The following is a 16,706-nucleotide window of genomic DNA, read 5'->3' on the forward strand; positions in this document are numbered from 1 at the left end:
CAGAGCCCATCCCCGGACTTCTCTGGGCCTCAGTTTCCCCATTTGTTAAAGGAGAGGGCTTTTGGCTCAGATCCACGTGCAAACTGTATCTGCTGCAGGAAGCTTCAGTGCCTGGGCGCTAGAAGACAATGCAGCACGCACAGGGGCCGGTTTGGTTTTGATGCGATTCTTCCTGACAATCTGGGAACTCACAGACACCTGAGCCCCTTCCACGCAGTGCCACACTCAGCTGTCTTTGTCCTTCAAGTCGGCCCAACGCCGGGAGTCTCAGTCAGTCCCAGGTGCTGGGGACATAGCAACAGGACACTGAGTCACCAGCCCATATCCCCCTCTCTACAGGGCCTGGGCTTCGTGCCCCTGGCCACTCCCGGCATCCAGCCTGGGAAGAGTGCCCAAGGAGAGTCCAGTGCTGTCAGCCACCATCCTGAGGTGACCATCCCTTTGGGGCCAGCCTTATTTGACCCTCAGAACAACCAAGGCAGGAGTCAGCACTCCCATTTGACAGATGGAGAAATCCAGGGCCCAAGAGGGGAAGTGACTTGTTCAACACCCCCAAGGAACTTGGATGGGCAGAACTAGAACTTGAACTTGGGCCTTCTGACTGTTGGTTTACGACTTTGGACACCTGGGCACCTTTAAGAAATGCCAGGGTAGGCCAGGCGTGGTCGCTCACGCCTGTAATCCTAGCACTCTGGGAGGCCAAGGAGGGACAATTGCTCAAGGTCAGGAGTTCGAAACCAGCCTGAGCAAGACAGCAAGCCTGTCTCTACTAAAAATAGAAAGAAATTAATTGGCAAACCAAAAATATATATAGAAAAAATTAGCTGGGCATGGTAGTGCATGCCTATAGTCCCAGCTACTCGGGAGGCTGAGGCAGGAGGATTGCTTGAGCCCAGGAGTTTGAGGTTGCTGTGAGCTAGGCTGACGCCACGGCACTCACTCTAGCCTGGGCAACAAAGCGAGACTCTGTCTCAAAAAAAAAGAAAAGAAAGAAAAGAAAAGAAATGCCAGGCTGGGCCCTGATAACCTGGGAGAGGCCATCTGTTCTCAATCATAGACAGGTGGACATAAGCGCAGCTCACAGGGCTGCACGGACTCCCCAGACTCAGGGTCGGCAGAGAATGGCAGAGGGTCTGGACCTGGCCAGGACAGCAGGTGGGAGCTGGTCACCACAAGGGACCTCCCCCCAGAACATGAATTCCATTAAGTCACAACTGTGCTCAAGAACCCCTCATGACTCCCTACTGCAGCAAGCCTACCTGTCCTGGCACACCCCGAAGCCCCACGTGTCTCTTGTCGACTCAGATGCAGCGGCTGCGTCCTCGCCTGGGCACCTTGCCCAGGCCAGCGTCCCACGGGGGCACCTTCCTCCCCATCCCTGTCTCCTTCCCTCTTCAGCAGCGCTCCCTGCCAGTCTCCCGGGCCCTGTCTCACGCTGCTGTGTGCTGCTACAACAGAGTATCTGAGGCTGGGCGATTTACAAAGAACAGAAATTTATTTCTCACGCCTCTGGTGGATGGAAGTACAAGATTGGGCGGCCAGCATCTGGTGAGGGTCTGCTTGCTGCGTCATTCCATGGTGAAATGTGGAAGGTGGCAGACAGAAGGGGGGAGGGAGAGAGAGAGAGAGAGAGGGAATGAATGAATCCACCCTTGATAAGGGCATTAAGCCCTTCATGAGGGCAGAGCCTCCGGACTCGAACACCTCCCATTAGGCCCCACACCCCAACACTGCTGCAGTGGGGATTAAGCATCCAACAAATGTGTTGGGGGTACACATTCAAGCCATAGCATTCCACCCCTGCCCCCCAATGAGTGTCCTTCTCACTGCAAAATACACTTATTCCATCCCAATAGCCCCAAGACTTAATTCAGCCCAGCACCAACTGAAAGTCCAAAGTCCAGAGTCTGGTCTAAACACACATGGGTGGGACTCAGGGCAGGATTCATGCTGGGCAATTCCCTCCAGCCCCGAGCCTGGGAGAGCAAGCAAGTCATCTGTTCCCAAAGACACAGGAGAGACACTCCCTATCTAAAAGGGAGAAATAGGCGGGAAGAAAGGGGAAGCCAGGCCTACGTCCCAAACCCAACAGGACAAACAGCATTAACTCTTAAGACTTAAGAACAGTCTTTGAGTGCCTGTGCTAGCTTCGGGCACGCCGGGGCGGGAGTGCAGGGCTGGCGCAGGCGGCAGCTCTCACAGGTTGGCGTCTCACGCCAGCAGCTCTGCGGGCCGGAGCTGCGCACCGGCAGCTCCACAGCTCTGGGCTCTGGGGCAGCCTCGATCCCACGGCCCCACGAGGCATTGATTGCCCTGATGGCGACTCTCTGTGCCAGCTCGGACCCGGAGTACCGCTGGGCATTGCCCTTGTGGGTGCTTCCGCAGTGGCCCTGCCCCTGTGACAAGTCTTCGCTGGGCCCCAGGCTGTCCAAAACATCCTTTGACGGGGAGGTGGAGGAAGCCGCCCCCACAGCTCTTGCACCCGGGAGCCTGCAGACTGAGCGCCGCGGGGACACTGCCCAGGGTCCCAGCCTGTTCCTTACAGAGCAGTGCGCACAGCCACACCTGGGCCGGCTTGAGCCCCAGCTGCGGCGGCCAAGGGGAAATGCGCCAGCCAGAGTGGACATGGGGGACAGGGACTTGAGGTGGCACAGAGGGGGGCGCCTCTCTGGAAACTGTGCGCTTGCCTCAGAGATCTCTAAGATGCCCTCGGGGTCACTCTCCTGCTGTCGTGATGAATGCAGCTGGCTTCCTTCTAGCTGAACTAATCTCTTTAGCAAATGGTAGTGTCTCCACACCCTTCGTTTGCTTCTAGACACACCTTTTCATGCTCCACGTGGCCAGGCTGCACAGTTCCCAATCTTTCCATTCTGCCTCCCTTTAAATTATAATTCTGTCTTTAAATCATTTCTATCCTCTTGCATTTTTCTACGTACGGTTAACAGAAACCACGCAGCTCATTCCAAAACTCCAGAGTCTGATCTAAGCAGATCTGGGCGGGACTCAAGGCAGGATTCACCCTGAGGCAATTCCCTCCAGCCCGAGCCTAGGAAAGCAAAGGTTCAAGGCTTCGCTGCTTAGACAGTCTCGGTCCACACATCCTAGTTCATTCCTCTGAAGTTCTGCTTCCATAAGGTCCTTGGGCACCTGTACAACATCGGCCAAGTTCTTTGCCACTTTGTCACGAGGATGAGCATTCCTCCGATTCCTAATATCGTATTCCCCACTCGTGGGACACCTCATCGGGATAAACCTGACTGTCCACATTTCTCCCAGCATACTGGTCACAGTCACCTAAGGGACCTCTAAGACGGTTCAGACTTTGCCTACAGCTGTTCTCGTCTTCTGAGCCCGCCCCAGAATCACCCTGAAGGCTCCTCTGCGGCAATCTGGGCTTTTCCTAGCCGAATCCTCCAGTTTCTCCCGGCTCCTACCCATTACCCAGTTCCAAAGCCACCTCCACGTTTTCAGGAATTTATTACAGCAACAGTTCCAATTCTTGGTACCAGTTTTCTGTCTTTGTCCATTTTGTGCTGCTATGACAGAATACATGAGACTTGGAAATTTATAAAGGACAGAAATGTATTTCTCACAGTCCTGGAGGTTGGGAAGTCCAAGATCAAGGGGCTGGCATTTGGTGAGGGTCTTCTTGCTTCATCATCCCATGTCAGAAAGTGGAAGAGCAGGGGATGGCGTGAGAGAGGGAGAGAGAGAGAGCGGGAAAGAGGGAGAGAGAGAGAGTGGGAGAGAGGGAGAGAGAGAGAGTGGGAGAGAGGGAGAGAGAGAGAGAGAGAGAGAGGGAGAGAGAGAGAGAGAGAGAGAGAATGGTCGGAACACACCCTGTCACCCGCAGTAACAACCTCACTCTCCTAATAATGACGCTAATCCATTCATGATGTCAGACTCCTCACTGCCAAACCACCCCTCGTGAGGCCCAGTCCACAGGTCCAACTTCTGCAGTAAAAATATAAAAAAAGGCTCCACGTCTCAATGCTGGGAATTAAGTTTCTAACACGAGCTTTTTGAAACATTCACACCATAGCAGGCCTGGGGTGCAGAGCGCAGGAGGACAAGGTCCCCACCCTCCAGAAACTCACTCAGTTTCAGGGAAGCAAACACATCTACAAATCCGGACGGAGCTCCGGACTCTACCCAGGTCAAGCGGGGCCTCAGGGTTCCCAGGCAGAGAAGAGCTGGAAGGACGTTCCCAGAAGGGCGAACAGGCTGTGCAAGGCCCGGGGGAGTGAAAGAATGTGATTTGTTCCTGCAAAAACATCTGCCGTGGCCCAGGCTTGACTCTGTGTAGAGACGGGGTAGAGGAAAGACGGGCTGGGGAGCGTCGTGCCAGGCGAAGGTGGCGAGCAAGCACGGCCCGCTGGCAGAGCCAGCCCACCGCCCGCTTTGTGCAGCCCATGGGCTAAGAACAGGTATTTTTGTTAGTTTGCTTTTAGAGACAGGGTCTCACTCTGTCGCCCAGACTGAAGTGCAGTGACACAACCATCACTCGCTGCAACCTCCAACTCCTGGGCTCAAGCGATCCTCCTGCCTCAGCCTCTTGACTAGCTGGGACTACAGGTTTGTGCCACCATGCTCAGCTAGTTGCTGTTTTTTATTTTTTTATAAAAAAGTTTTTTTTTTTTTTCTAAGGCTAGTCAGTGAAGCACTGGGAGTAGAGAAGGAACAAAGGAATCTGTAACTGGCTGTGAGCAGTTAGTTGTAAACACCACTGCACTGGGACCAGCAGCTAATTTTTTATTGTTATTGTTTGGTAGAGACTGGGTCTTGCTTTGTTGCCCAGGCTGGTCTTGAACTCCTAGCCTCTAGCGATCCTCCCACCTTGGCCTCCCCACATGCTGGGATGATAGGCATGAGCCTCCAAACCTGTTGACCCAGGAATGGTTTTGTAACTGGCCCCTCATTGAACAAATTTCAATGACCCCTATGTAATCATCTGGCTTAATTAACTGCTTGACTTTCTGAGTGCTTTCCCAGAACTGGTGGATTTTCTGCAAGACAAAGGAGCTGAGAGTCTAAAGGCCCCTGGGCAGACTTCCTGCTGCCACATTCTCCATCCTCCACCCTCTGCCCCCACACATGCAGTCCCCGGTGAGAGACCCACAACCTGCCCGCCCCGCCCCAGGCAAGCAGCCCCTCCTGTAAAGCCCACAGCTCCCTTGGACACAGAGAGGGATTCTGAGGCAGCTGCTCCGCTCTCCTGGCAAGATGACTGTCATATTAAAGACTCCTTTCTTCCTTGGCGATCCTCCTTCTCTCAATAATTAGATCTTTGTGCAATGAGCAACTGGACCTAGACTGAAACTCCCTTGAGGTTTCGACAACAGTTTTTACACATTTAATTGGCTGGGAAAAATCAAAAGAAGAATAATATTTTGTGACACAGGAAAATTATATGAAATTCAAATTTTGGTGTCTATAAATAAATTTTTATTGGCACACAGCCACACTCATTCATTTACGTATTACATATGGCTGCTTTTGCACGACGACAGCAGAGTCGAGTAATTGGTCCATATGGTCTGAAACAACTAAAATATTTACTTTCTGGGCTTTTCCAGAAAGTTTGCCAATCCCTCCTTTAGGAAGTAACCACCAGTGAAAACAGTGATTCCCAAAGGGGATTGTGGGGAACACATATCCCATGAGATGCTCTAGGAGAAAAAGGTTCCACAGTTGGGTATGTCTGGGCTATTTCACCTGCTGTATCCGACTCCCTCCAGAAAGGGATAGTGAATGATGGCATAATAAAGGCACTGATAAGTCCTGCAAAAAGCCCCTTATTTAACTCCTGTGAGTAATTAGGGGTGCTCATAAATATTCACACACTCTCCTTTCAGGCTCATGGGAAAATTGCATATCCTCCTGAAGTTAGGTACCACTGGATGACTTGCTTTGCCACTGAAATGTGAGTGGAAGTGACATGTACTGTTTTTGGCTGAAAGCTTTAAGAGCAAGTGGGCGACCTCCCACTTCCTCTTCCTCTTCTCCCTCCCAGGGAGAAGCTTCATCAGCCTGCATCCTGGAGTGAGGTGACTGGGAGCAGAAACACTGCCAACCCATGATGGCCACGAAGCAAGAATTAGTGATCACTCATTAGTGTGTTACACCACTTTTAAATGAGCAAGGAAGGGCATTTGGGAAACCTCTGTACTTTCCATTCAGTTTTGCTGTGAACCTAAAACTACTCTGGACAGAATGGACAGAATATATATAGTCCATTAAAAAAAATGGCGGGCATGGTAGCTCACACCTGTAATCCTAGCACGCTGGGAGGCTGAGGCGGGAGGATCACTCAAGGTCAGGAGTTCAAAACCAGCCTGAGTAAGAGCATCTCTACTAAAAATAGAAAGAAATTAATTGGCCAAATAAAAATATATAGAAAAAATTAGCCAGGCATGGTGGTGCATGTCTGTAGTCGCAGCTACTCGGGAGGCTGAGGCAGGATTGCTTGAGCCCAGGAGTTTGAGGTTGCTGTGAGCTAGGCTGATGCCACGGCACTCTAGCCCAGGCAACAAAAGTGAGACACTGTCTCAAAAAAAAAAAAAAAAACATAATACTGAAGACTTATGTAAGTGAAGACTATCCTGTGTTAAATGCAATCAAGAGACTTTGAAATTCCCCATGGCTTATATTTGCTCTGGGGCCTACTATAGATGAATAAAAATCATGTCAAAGGCCGGGCGCAGTGGCTCACACCTGCAATCCTAGCACTCTGGGAGGCCGAGGCAGGCAGATTGCTCGAGGTCAGGAGTTCGAGACCAGCCTGAGCAAGAGCAAGATCCGTCTCTACTATAAAAATAGAAAGAAATTAATTGGCCAACTAATATATATATTTAAAAAAAATTAGCCAGGCATGGTGGCGCATGCCTGTAATCCCAGCTACTCGGGAGGCTGAGGCAGAAGGATCGCTTGAGCCCAGGAGTTTGAGGTTGCTGTGAGCTAGGCTGACGCCATGGCACTCACTCTAGCCTGGGCAACAAAGCGAGACTTTGTCTTTAAAAAAAAAAAATCAGGTTAAAGTTGGGTAGATGACTATGTATTGCAGACTCTAAAAAGCACCAGGAGTGGATCATAGACTGCTCTGGCTTAGCGGCTAGGCTCAGCGAGGAGAGGCGCTGTGGAAGTAGGGAGGCAGCATCTCAACTCCCTTTGCAGGCCGCCTCCCGCCCCGTCGCCATTTACCTTGCGCTCCTCAGCTTTCAGTGCTGGCTGCCCCATTGGGTCTGCTGACTCTCGGGGTGGGCCTTCTCTCTTAGAGTCTGTCTAAAAAAAAAAATTAAAAAAGCAAATGATCCAAATAAACATTTCCCCAAAAAAGATACACAAATGGGTAATAAACACATCAAAAGATGTTCACCATCATTAGTTATCAGAGAAATGCAAACGAAACCATAATCAGATATCATTTCACACTTGCCTGAGCAAGGCCTCATCTCTATAAAAAAATAGAAAAATTAGCCAGGTGTGGTGGTGTGCACCTGTAGTCCCAGCTACTCAGGAGGCTGAGGCAGCAGGATCGTTTGAGCACAGGAGTTCGGGCTGTAGTGAACTATGATGACACCACTGCACTTTAACCTCTGGACAGAGCGAGACTCTGTCTCCAAATACACAAACAGGCCGGGCTGGTGGCTCACACCTGTAATCCTAGCTCTCTGGGAGGCCAAGGCAGGAAGATAGCTGGAGCTCAGGGGTTTGACACCAGCCTGAGCACAGTGAGACTCCATCTCTACAAAACAGAAAAAAGAAAAATAAAAATAAGAAATAAATACACAAAATGACAAAACCCAGCAGGCATTGTGGTGTGCACCTGTAGTCCCAGCTACCCAGAGGCTGAGGCAGAAGGATCACTTACAGCCCCAGAGTTGGAGCTTTTGGTGAGCTATAATCGCATCACTACACTCTACCCAGGGCAACTGAGTGACACTCTGTCTCAACAACAACAAAAATAAAAACAAACAAACAAACAAAACAGACAATAACAAGTGCTAGAGAGGATGTGGAAACATTGGAACCCTCAAACACTGCCGGTGGTCATATAAAATGGTGCGGCTACTTTGGAAAGCTGTGATCATTCCTCAAAAACTAAAACCAGAGAAATGAAAACATATATCCACACAGAAATGCATACACAAATACTCACAGCAGCATTATTCATAATAGCCAAAGTGTAGAAACAACTTAATATGCATCAACTGATGAATGATTAAACAAAATGTGTACCAGCAATACAACAGAATATTATCCAGCTATAAAAAGGAATGAAGTACAACAGGAATGAGTCTTCAAAACATTATATTGAGCCGGACGTGGTGGCTCTCGCCTGTAATCCTAGCACTCTGGGAGGCTGAGGCGGGTGGATTGCTCGAGGTCAGGAGTTCGAAACCAGCCTGAGCAAGAGCGAGACCCCGTCTCTACTATAAACAGAAAGAAATTAATTGGCCAACTAATATATATAGAAAACCTTAGCCGGGCATGGTGGCGCATGCCTGTAGTCCTGCTACTTGGGAGGCTGAGGCAGGAGGATTGCTTGAGCCAGGAGTTTGAGGTTGCTGTGAGCTAGGCTGACGCCACGGCACTCACTCTAGCCTGGGAAAACAAAGCGAGACTCTGTCTCAAAAACAAACAAACAAACAAACAAACAAAAAAACATTATATTGAAAGAAAAAATTCATAAGCTGGACTCTATTAAAAATAAAAACTTCTCAAATAGTTTCAGGATCGAAAAAAATAAAAATAAAAAATTCTGCTCTGCAAAAGAAACTTTCAAAGAAGATGGCAGAGAAGGAAATATCAGGAATCTACCCTCCCACCTAGACAATTGCTCTGGCAGGATCTGTCTAATGTAACTATTTTGGATCTCTAGAGTCTACTGAAGGCTGGCAACTTCCAGGGAAAGGATTGGATGGTAAAGTGCAGTTAAATTTGCTCGATTTCAGCTCTTAGCCCTTTAACAGCTACTCATCTCCCACCGCCAGCCCTGTGGCCAGCAGCAGCTGCACGTGCTCCTCGGAAGTTTGCATGCAGCTTGCAGGAGCCAGATTGGGCAAAAGCATCCTGTTGTCCAAGTAGCAGAATCTGTCAAGATTGCTGCTTCTGATCACAAAGGTGCTGTCAAAGAGACTAGGAGCCATTGTTGCACCTCCCCATGTTGCTGTAAGCTCCTCTCCCTCGAGCTGAAGGGACTTCCAGGGGGCTTAAAGAGCCACCACTCTTCCTCCCTCCATATTTCTCTTTTTCCCCTTTTGGGAGCCAGAACATTAAAGATTAGGATGTTCAACCACAACTGCATATAAGGGGGACAATTAGAAAGTGACTGCACATGGCCAGGGAAAGGTGCAGGCACAGAAAAGGCCTGAGAGGATCTTCTTTTTTTTCTTGAGACAGAGTCTCACTTTGTTTCCCAGGCTAGACTGAGTGCCGTGGCGTCAGCCTAGCTCACAGCAACCTCAAACTCCTGGGCTCAAGCAATCCTGCTGCCTCAGTCTCCCGAGTAGCTGGGACTATAGGCATGCACCACCATGCCCGGCTAATTTTTTCTCTATATATATATATTAGTTGGTCAATTAATTTCTTTCTATTTATAGTAGAGACAGGGTCTCGCTCTTGCTCAGGCTGGTTTTGAACTCCTGATCTCGAGCAATCCGCACGCCTTGACCTCCAAGAGTGCTAGGATTACAGGCGTGAGCCACTGCACCCAGCCTGAGAGGATCTTAAGTTTACATGAGGCTGATCCTTTGCACAGAAACAGCCTGCAATAATAATCAATAGACAAACAAAAACAATTTTTTAAAAAACACAAACCATGGGGAAGCGAAAGAATCTGATTTCCAGAGTTGCCATATTATTAGATTCAAATGTCCAGTTTTCAACAAAAAAAATCACAAGGCATACAAAGAAACAGAGAAGTATGGCACATTCAAAGGAAAAAAATAAATAAGAAGACCTGATGGTGGATCTACTAGACAAAGACTTTAAAATATCTCTTAATGATACTGAAAGAACCAAAGGAAGATGTGGGGAAAGACAAGAAAACAATGTATGAACAAAATGGAAATATTAATAAAAAGAAAACCCAAAAAAGAAAACAAACATTCTGAAGCTAAAAAGTACAATAACTAAAATGAAAATTTCAAAACAAAAATACATTATTAACCAAAAGAATATTTTCAATATACCAAAAAATAAAATAAAATAAAGTGAAAATTTCACTAGAGGGATTCAAAACATGATTGAGCAGACAGAAGAAAGAATCAGAAAAACTGGAAAAAGGACAATGGAAATAATTGACTCTGAAGGCCAGAAATAAAAAAGATCAAAGAAAAGTAAACAGACCCTAACGGACATACAGATACCATTAAGGGAACAACATACACTTTGTGGGAGTTCCACAAGGACAAGAGAGAGAAGATGAGGAGAGAGACTCTTTGAAGAAATAATGGTTGAAAACTTGTCAAATTTAATGAAAGATATATATATGTATATTCATTAATATAAACCTCTAAGAAGCTCAATTAACACCAAGTAAGATGAACCCAAAGAGATCCACACCAAGACACACTATAACCAATCTTTCAGAAGCCAGGCACAGAAAAACAAATATTGCATGTACTCACTCATATGTAGGAGCTAAAAAAAAGGTGATGTCATGAAGGTAGAGAATAGAATAATAGAAACAGCAGGCTGAGCAGGGTGTGTGGGCGGGGGAGGATGAAGAGAGGTTGGCTAATGGGCACAAACATACAGTTAGATGGAAGGAAAAAGTTCTAATGCTCAATAGCAGAGTAGAGTGACTATAGATAACAACAGTGTGTTATATATTTCCAAATGGCCAGAAGAGAGGACTTGAAATGATTCCACACACAGAAATGATAAACAGTCAAGGAGATGGATGCCCCAAACACTCTGACTTGATCATCACACATTCTGTGCATGTAACAAAATGTCACGTGTACCCCATAAATAGGTACAAATATTGTGTATTAATAAAAATATATAAACAAATAAATGATAAAACTTTCAAAAGCCAAAGAGAAAAGAGAGAATCTTGGAAGAGGCAAGAGAGAAGTGGCTCATCACATGCCAGGGATACTCAGTAAGATCACCAGTAGGGTTCTCATTAGAAACTTTGGGGGCTAGAAGGCAGTGGGCTGACATATTCAAAGTGTTAAAAGACTTGTCAACCAAGAACCTTATATCTGTCAAAACTGTCTCTCAAAAATGAAAAGGAGGCCGGGCGCGGTGGCTCACGCCTGTAATCCTAGCTCTTGGGAGGCCGAGGCGGGTGGATTGCTCAAGGTCAGGAGTTCAAAACCAGCCTGAGCAAGAGCGAGACCCCGTCTCTACTATAAATAGAAAGAAATTAATTGGCCAACTGATATATATATGTAAAAAATTAGCTGGGCATGGTGGCGCATGCCTGTAGTCCCAGCTACTCGGGAGGCTGAGGCAGAAGGATCGCTGGAGCCCAGGAGTTTGAGGTTGCTGTGAGCTAGGCTGACGCCATGGCACTCACTCTAGCCTGGGCAACAAAGCGAGACTCTGTCTCAAAAAAAAAAAAAAAAAAAAAAAAATGAAAAGGACATTAAGATATTCCCAGATTGGCCGGGCACGGTAGCTCATGCCTATAATCCTAGCACTCTAGGAGGCCGAGGTGGGAGGATTGCTTGAGCTAAGGAGTTCAAGACCAGCCTGAGCAAGAGCGAGACTCCACCTCTACTAAAAATAGAAACAAATTAGCTGGACAACTAAAAATATATAGAAAAAATTAGCCGGGCATGGTGGTGCATGCCTGTAGTCCCAGCTACTCAGGAGGCTGAGGCAAAAGGATTGCTTGGGCTCAGGAGTTTGAGGTTGCTGTGAGCTAGGTTGACACCACAGCACTCTAGCCCAGCCAACAAAGTGAGACTCTATCTCAAAAAAAAAAAAAAAAAAAAAAAGACAATCTCAGATAAACAAAAGCTGAGAGAGTTCATTACCACTAGCACTGCCCTGTAAGACTACTCAAGGGAGCTCTGCAGGTTGGATTGAAAGAATACTAGAAAGTAACCCAAAGCCATATGAAGAAATAAAGATCTCAATGAAAGCAAATATATGGATGATTATAAAAGCTGGTATCTTTGTAACAATGATTTCTAACTGCACTTTTTGTTTTCTATTAATGTATAACTTGAGCATATTGCATTTAACCAATTATTTTATGTTTTGGGGCACAAGATGCTTAAAGATGTAATTTTGTGACATCAACAACTAAAAAAGATAGGGACTGGGCGCGGTGGCTCACGCCTGTAATCCTAGCACTCTGGGAGGCCGAGGCAGGCGGATTGCTCGAGGTCAGGAGTTCGAAACCAGCCTGAGCTAGAGCAAGACCCCGTCTCTACTATAAATAGAAAGAAAGTAATTGGCCAACTAATACATATAGAAAAAATTAGCCGGGCATGGTGGCGCATGCCTGTAGTCCCAGCTACTTGGGAGGCTGAGGCAGCAGGATCGCTTGAGCCCAGGAGTTTGAGGTTGCTGTGAGCTAGGCTGACGCCACGGCACTCACTCTAGCCTGGGCAACAAAGTGAGACTCTGTCTCAAAAAAAAAAAGATAGGGACAGAAGAGTAAGGGAACAGAGTTTTTATACATACTGGAGTTAATGTAGTATAAATTGAAATTAGAAGGTTATAACTATAGGATATTAAATGAAATCCTCATGGTAAACACAAAGAAAATAGCTATATAATAAACACAAAAAGAAAATGAGAAACGTAAACATTTTACTACCCAAAATCAGCTAGATACAAAGAAGACAGTAATGTGGGAAATGAAGGAAAAATTGTTATAGAGACATATAGAAAACAAATAAGAAAATAATAGAGGTCCTTCCTTATTAGTAATTACTTTAAATGTAAATGGATTAAACTCTGCAATCAAAAGACAGAGACTGGCAGAATGGATGAAGATGCATATGTACAAGAGACTCACTTTAGAATCCAAAGACACAAATGGATTGAAAGTGAATAGATAAAAAATATATTCCATGTAAACAGTAACTAAAGAGAGCAGGGGTTGGCTATACTGATATAAGACAAAATAGACTTTAAATTAAAAAAAATGTGGCTGGGCATGGTGGCTCACACCTGTAATTCTAGCACTCTGGGAGGTCCGGGTGGGTAGATCGTTTGAGCTCAGGAGTTCAAGACCAGCCTGAGCAAGAGCAAGACCCTGTCTCTACTAAAAACAGAAAAAAATTAATTGGCAAACTAAAAATAGAAAAAAAATAAAGAAATTTAAAAAAAAATTAAAAATCAAAAAAATGTTACAAGAGATAAAGAAGAACATTATATATTAACAAAAGTTTCAGGCCAGGCGCGGTGGCTCACGCCTGTAATCCTAGCACTCTGGGAGGCTGAGGCAGGCGGATTGCTCGAGGTCAGGAGTTCGAAACCAGCCTGAGCAAGACCCTGTCTCTACTAAAAATAGAAAGAAATTAATTGACCAACCAAAAATATATATATACAAACAATTAGCCGGGCATGGTGGCACATGCCTGTAGTCCCAGCTACTTGGGAGGCTGAGGCAGGAGGATTGCTTGAGCCCAGGAGTTTGAGGTTGCTGTGAGCTAGGCTGACGCCACAGCACTCACTCTAGCCTGGGCAACAAAGCGAGACTTTGTCTCAAAAAATAAATAAATAAAATAAAAGTTTCAATACAGTAAGAAAATACAAAATTATATACATTCATGCCCTGTGCTGGTTAATTTTAGGCATCGACGTGGCTGGATTAAGGGCTACCTAGACGGCTGGTGAGCAGCATTGCTGGTTGTGTCTGGGAGGGTATATCCAGAGGAGACTGGCCGCGAGCCTGGGCTGAGAGAGGAGCAGCCACCTTCAGTGTGGACGGCACCATTCAATCAGCTGAGGGCCTGGGCAGACCCTGAGATGGAGAGAGGGAGAATTCTTGCCCCTCTTGCAGAGCCAGGATGCTCTTCTCCTTCTTTTTTGGAGGTCAGAATTCCAGGTTCTCTGGTATTTGGACTCCAGGAGCCACCGCCGAGGCCTCCCCGGCTGTCAGGCCTTTGGCCTCAGACTGAAGGTTACATCTGAAGCTTTCAAGCGCCAGCTTCCCCGGTTTGCCCACTTGCAGATGGCCTGTCGTGGGATTTCTCAGCCTCCATAATCACGTGAGCCGATTCCCTTAATAAATCCCGTCATTGATCTACATGTCTCCTATCGGTTCCGTCTCTCTGGAGAGCCCGGACTGATACATACACCTAATAACAGACTGAAATATTCATAGCAATAACTGACAGAATTTAAGGGAGAAATAGACAGTCCTACAATAATAGTTGGAGACTTCAATAGCCCCCTCTCAATAATGGATAGAATAACTAGATGGAAGATAAAGAAATAGACAACTTAAACGACAGAATAAACTAACTGGATCTAACAGATTCACTGGTCCCTACTTATCTGTGGTTTCATTTTCCATGATTTCATTTACCCATGGTGTAAAAATTGCATATGCAACAATTTTGAGAGACAGAGAGAGACCAAATTCACACACTTTTATTACAGTATATTGTTATAACTGTGCTATTTTATTATTAGTTATTGTTGTTAATCTTGTACTGTGCCTACTTTATAAATTAAAAGGTATGTGTGTGGCCGGGCGTGGTGGCTCATGCCTGTAATCCTAGCACTCTGGGAGGCCAAGGTGGGCGGATTGCTTAAGGTCAGGAGTTTGAAACCAGCCTGAGCAAGAACGAGACCTGTCTCTACTCTAAATAGAAACAAATTAATTAGCCAACTAATATATATAGAAAAAATTAGCCGGGCATAGTGGCACTTGCCTGTAGTCCCAGCTACTGGGGAGGCTGAGGCAGGAGGATCACTTGAGCCTAGGAGTTTGAGGTTGCTGTGAGCTAAGCTGACGCCACGGCACTCACTCTAGCCTGGGCAACAAAGTGAGACTCTGTCTCGAAAAAAAAAAAAAAAGGTATGTGTGTATAGGAAAAAACTTAGTATATATAGGGTTCCCTATCATCTGTGGCTTCAGGTAGCCACTGGGGGTCTTAGAATACATCTCCCATGGATAAGGTTGAGGGGGCTACTGTATACAGAGAACACTATCCAACCATGTTTGCATACACATCCTTCTCCAGTGCACATGGGACATTTTCTAGAATAGATCATGTTAGGTCACAAATTAAGTTTCAATAGATTTAAAAAGATCGATATCACACAAAGTATATTCTCTGACCACAACAGGATGAAGTTAAAAATTAATAACAAGCCCAGGCACAGTGGCTCATGCATGTAATCCCAGCATGTTGGGAGACCAAGGTAGGAGGATCCCTTCAGCCTAGGAGTTCAAGACCAGCCTGGGCAACATAGCAAGACCCCATCTCTACAGAAAATTTAAAAATTAGCTATATGTGGTGGCTCATGCCTGTAGTCCTAGCTACTCAGGAGGCAGAGGTAGGTTGATCACTTGAGCCCAGGAGTCCAAGGCTGCAGTGAGCTATGATCGCACCACTGCACTGTAGTGAGAGCCTAGCTCAAAAAAGAAAGAAAGAAAGGAAAAACAGATGAAAACTAGGCCAGGCAGGATGGCTCATGCCTGTAATCCCTGCACTTTGGGAGGCTGAGTGAGACCCTGTTTCCCCCCACTGCCCCCCCAAAAAAAGAAGAAGAAGAAGAAAAACTGGAAAGTTCACAAAAATGTAGATATTTAACGACACACTCTTAACGACCAATGGATCAGAGAAGAAATCACAGGGGACGTTAGAAAATGTTCAGAGACAAATGAAACAAAAACACAACACACCAAAATTTGCAGGGCCAGGGAAAGCAGTGCTAAGAGAGAAATATACAGCAATAAACACATTAAGAAACAAGAAAGATCTGAAATCAAAGACCTAACTTTACAACTTAAGAAACTAGAAAAAAAGAACAAACAGAACCCAAAGCTAGCAGAAGGAAGGAAATAATAAAGATCACAGCAGAGATAAATGAAATAGAGATGAGAAAAATAGAGAAAATCAAGGAAACCAAAATTTGGTTATTTGAAAATATCAACAGAATTGACAAACCTTTAGCCAGATGGACTAAGAAAAGAAAGAGAGAAGACTCAAACTGCTAACGTCACACATAAAAGTGAGGACATTGCTACCAATTCTGCAGGGAAAAAGGATGATCCATTCAGGATATTTGCAGGGGGGTGGAGGAGGGATGAAAAATAGAATTACCATATAATATAGCACTTCTACTCCTGGGTACATACCCAGAATAATTGAGGGAGATCTCTGCACACCCATGTTCAAAGCAGCATTATGCACAAGAGCCAAGAGGTAGAAGCAAACCAAGCGTCCGCCTACAGATGGCTGGATAAGCAACACGTGGTACCCTAACACGTACAAGGGAATACTTAAAAGAAAGCAAATCCTGCAATATGCTACAACATAGATGAACCCTGAGAACATTATGCTATGTGAAATAAACTAGTCACAAAAAGATAAATACCATATGATCCCATTTCCATGAGGTACTTAGAGTAGTCAAAATCATAGAGGCACAAATTAGAATGGTGGTAGCCAGGAGTTTAGGGAAGGGAGGTTATTGTTTAATGGATAAACAGTTTCAGTTTTATAAGATGAAAAGAGATCTGGAGGTGGGTGGTGGTAATGGTTGTACAACATTATAAA

At 45.9% G+C, this 16,706-nt stretch overlaps 1 long non-coding RNA gene across 1 annotated transcript in view; it reads right to left on the bottom strand.

Moving 5' to 3' along the window:
• Positions 1 to 3,583: 3,583 nt before the first annotated feature.
• Positions 3,584 to 16,706, bottom strand: part of LOC142871361 (uncharacterized) — a 40,715-nt gene continuing 27,592 nt past the window's right edge. Inside the window, exons 3-6 of the long non-coding RNA XR_012919606.1 lie at positions 7,655 to 7,744; positions 7,201 to 7,281; positions 4,098 to 4,298; positions 3,584 to 3,954 (exon numbers count right to left, since the gene is read on the bottom strand). This is a non-coding gene — a long non-coding RNA (uncharacterized LOC142871361). The remainder of the gene's footprint in view (positions 3,955 to 4,097; positions 4,299 to 7,200; positions 7,282 to 7,654; positions 7,745 to 16,706) is intronic.

Source organism: Microcebus murinus, chromosome 6, assembly GCF_040939455.1.
Source record: "Microcebus murinus isolate Inina chromosome 6, M.murinus_Inina_mat1.0, whole genome shotgun sequence".
Lineage (NCBI taxonomy): Eukaryota > Metazoa > Chordata > Mammalia > Primates > Cheirogaleidae > Microcebus > Microcebus murinus.